Below are 4,124 nucleotides of genomic sequence, written 5' to 3'. Positions count from 1 at the left end.
GAGAGAGAGAGCAGAACAGAGTGTGCAGAGAGAGAGAGAGCTGAACACAGTGTGCAGAGAGAGAGCAGAACACACTGTGCAGAGAGAGAGAGAGCGAGAGCTTATCACAGCATGCAGAGAGAGAGAGCAGAACACAGTGCGCAGAGAGAGAGAGAGAGAGCAGAACACAGCGTGCAGTGAGAGAGAGAGCAGAATACAGTGTGCAGATAGAGAGAGAGAAAGCAGAACACAGCATGCAGAGAGAGAGAAAGTGAGAGAGAGTAGAACACAGCGTGCAGAGAGAGTGAGAGAGAGACAGAGCAGAACACAGTGTGCAGAGAGAGAGTGCAGAACACAGTGTGCAGAGAGAGAGAGAGAGAGAGAGAGCAGAACAGTGTGCAGAGAGAGAGCAAGAGAGAGAGCAGAACACAGCGTGCAGAGAGAGAGAGGGAGAGAGCAGAACACTGTGCAGAGAGAGAGGGAGCAGAATACACGGTGCAGAGAGAAAGAGAGAGAGCTGAACACAGCGTGAACAGAGAGAGAGAAAGAGAGAGAGAGCAGAACACAGCGTGCAGAGAGAGAGATAGCAGAACACAGTGTGAAGAGAGAGAGAGAGAGAGTAGAACGCAGCATGCAGAGAGAGAGCAGAACACTGGCTGCAGAGAGAGAGAGAAAGAGAGAGCAGAACACAGTGTGCAGAGAGAGAAAGAGCAGAACACAGTGTACAGTGAGAGAGAGAGAGAGAGCAGAACACAGCATGCAGAGAGAAAGAGAGAGAAAGATAGCAGAACGCAGTGTGCAGAGACAGAGAGCAGGATACAGCGTGCAGAGAGATAGAGAGCAGAATACAGTGTGCAGAGAGAGAGAGAGAGAGAGAGAGAGAGAGAGAGAGAGCTGAACACAGCTTGAACAGAGACAAAGAGAGAGCAGAACACAGCGTGCACAGAGAGAGCAGAGAGAGAGAGAGAGAGAGAGCAGAACACCGTGCAGAGAGAGAGGGAGAGAGCAGAACGCAGTGTGCAGAGAGAGAGAGAAAGAGCAGAACACAGCGTGCAGAGAGAGAGCAGAACACAGTGTGCAGAGAGAGAGAGCACGAGAGACCAGGGTACAGTGTGCAGAGAGAGAGAAAGCAGAACACAACACAGTGTGCAGAGAGAGAGAGAGAGAGCAGAACACAGCATGCAGAGAGAGCGAGAGAGAGCAGAACACAGTGTGCAGAGAGAGAGAGCAGAACACAACACAATAGTGCTGAGCGAGAGAGAGAGAGAGAGATAGCAGAACGCAGTGTGCAGAGAGAGAGAGAGAGCAGGATACAGCGTGCAGAGAGATAGAGAGCAGAATACAGTGTGCAGAGAGAGAGAGAGAGCAGAACACAGCGTGCAGAGAGAGAGAAAGTGAGAGAGAGTAGAACACAGCGTGCAGAGAGAGAAAGTGAGAGAGAGTAGAACACAGCGTGCAGAGCGAGAGAGAGCAGAACACAGTGTGCAGAGAGAGAGTGAGAGCAGAACACAGTGTGCAGAGAGAGAGTGAGAGCAGAACACAGCGTGCAGAGAGAGAGAAAGTGAGAGCGAGTAGAACACAGCGTGCAGAGAGAGAGAGAGAGAGAGAGCAGAACAGTGTGCAGAGAGAGAGAGCACGAGAGAGCAGAACACAGTGTGCAGAGAGAGAGAAAGCAGAACAGAACACAGCATGCAGAGAGAGAGAGAGAGAGAGAGAGAGAGAGAGAGAAGACCACAGTGTGCAGAGAGAGAGAGAGAGCAGAAACCAACGTGCACAGAGAGAGAGAGAGAGAGCAGAGAGAAAGAGAGCAGAACACAGTGTGCAGAGACAGAGAGAGAGAGCAGAACACAGTGTGCAGAGAGAGAGAGAGAGCAGGGTACAGCGTGCAGAGAGAGAAAGCAGAACACAACACAGTTTGCAGAGAGAGAGAGAGAGAGAGCAGAACACAGCATGCAGAGAGAGAGAGAGAGAAGACCATAGTGTGCAGAGAGAGCAGAACACAGACTGCAGAGAGAGAGAGAGAGAGAGAGCAGAACACAGTGTGCAGAGAGAGAGGGAGAGAGGGAGAGCAGATCATAATGTGCAGAGAGAGAGAGAGCGAGAGCTGATCACAGCGTGCAGAGAGAGAGAGCAGAACGCAGTGTGCAGAGAGAGAGAGAGAGCGCAGAACACAGCGTGCAGAGAGAGAGAGAGCAGAACACAGTGTGCAGAGAGAGAGAGAGAGAGCAGAACGCAGTGTGCAGAGAGAGAGAGAGAGCAGAACACAGCGTGCAGAGAGAGAGAGCAGAATACAGTGTGCAGAGAGAGAGAGAGAAAGCAGAACACAGCGTGCAGAGAGAGAGAGAGAGCAGAACACAGCGTGCAGAGAGAGAGAAAGTGAGACAGAGCAGAACAGTGTGCAGAGAGAGAGTGCAGAACACAGTGTGCAGAGAGAGAGAGAGAGAGAGAGCAGAACAGTGTGCAGAGAGAAAGAGAGGGAGCAGAACACAGCGTGCAGAGAGAGAGAGGGAGAGAGCAGAACACAGTGTGCAGAGAGAGAGAGAGCAGAATACACTGTGCAGAGAGAGAGAGAGAGAGAGCTGAACATAGCGTGAACAGAGAGAGAGAGAGAGAGAGCAGAACACAGCGTGCACAGAGAGAGAGAGAGAGAGCAGAGAGAGAGAGAGCAGAACACCGTGCAGAGAGAGAGAAAGAGAGAGCAGAACACAGTGTGCAGAGAGAGAAAGAGCACAACACAGCGTGCAGTGAGAGAGAAAGATAGCAGAACGCAGTGTGCAGAGAGAGTAGCAGGATACAGCGTGCAGAGAGATAGAGGGCAGAATACAGTGTGCAGAGAGAGAGAGAGAGCTGAACACAGTGTGAACAGAGACAGAGAGAGAGAGAGAGCAGAACACCGTGCACAGAGAGAGAGTGAGCAGAACACAGCGTGCAGAGAGAGAGAGCAGAATACAGTGTGCAGAGATAGAGAGAGAGCAGAACACAGCGTGCAGAGAGAGAGAGAGAGCAGAACACAGCGTGCAGAGAGAGAGAAAGTGAGACAGAGCAGAACACAGTGTGCAGAGAGAGAGAGAGAGAGAGAGAGAGCAGAACAGTGTGCAGAGAGAAAGAGAGGGAGCAGAACACAGCGTGCAGAGAGAGAGGGAGAGAGCAGAACACAGTGTGCAGAGAGAGAGGGAGCAGAATACACTGTGCAGAGAGAGAGAGAGAGAGAGAGCTGAACACAGCGTGAACAGAGAGAGAGAGAGAGCAGAACACAGCGTACACAGAGAGAGAGAGAGAGCAGAGAGAGAGAGAGCAGAACACCGTGCAGAGAGAGAGAGCAGAACACCGTGCAGAGAGAGAGTGAGCAGAACACAGTGTGAAGAGAGAGAGAGAGAGAGAGTAGAACGCAGCGTGCAGAGAGAGCAGAACACAGGCTGCAGAGAGAGAGAAAGAGAGAGCAGAACACAGTGTGCAGAGAGAGAAAGAGCAGAACACAGCGTGCAGTGTGAGAGAGAGAGCAGAACACAGCATGCAGAGAGAGAGAAAGATAGCAGAACGCAGTGTGCAGAGAGAGAGAGCAGGATACAGCGTGCAGAGAGATAGAGAGCAGAACACAGTGTGCAGAGAGAGAGAGAGAGAGAGCAGAACACAGCGTGCAGAGAGAGAGAGCAGAATACAGTGTGCAGAGAGAGAGAGAGAAAGCAGAACACAGCGTGCAGAGAGAGAGAGAGAGCAGAACACAGCGTGCAGAGAGAGAGAAAGTGAGACAGAGCAGAACAGTGTGCAGAGAGAGAGTGCAGAACACAGTGTGCAGAGAGAGAGAGAGAGAGAGAGAGAGAGCAGAACAGTGTGCAGAGAGAAAGAGAGGGAGCAGAACACAGCGTGCAGAGAGAGAGAGGGAGAGAGCAGAACACAGTGTGCAGAGAGAGAGGGAGCAGAATACACTGTGCAGAGAGAGAGAGAGAGAGAGAGCTGAACATAGCGTGAACAGAGAGAGAGAGAGAGAGAGAGCAGAACACAGCGTGCACAGAGAGAGAGAGAGAGAGCAGAGAGAGAGAGAGCAGAACACCGTGCAGAGAGAGAGAAAGAGAGAGCAGAACACAGTGTGCAGAGAGAGAAAGAGCAGAACACAGCGTGCAGTGAGAGAGAAAGATAGCAGAACG

The sequence above is a fragment of the Pristiophorus japonicus genome, chromosome 12, assembly GCF_044704955.1.
Source record: "Pristiophorus japonicus isolate sPriJap1 chromosome 12, sPriJap1.hap1, whole genome shotgun sequence".
Classification (NCBI taxonomy): Eukaryota; Metazoa; Chordata; class Chondrichthyes; family Pristiophoridae; genus Pristiophorus; species Pristiophorus japonicus.
This window is presented reverse-complemented; position numbering follows the sequence as displayed.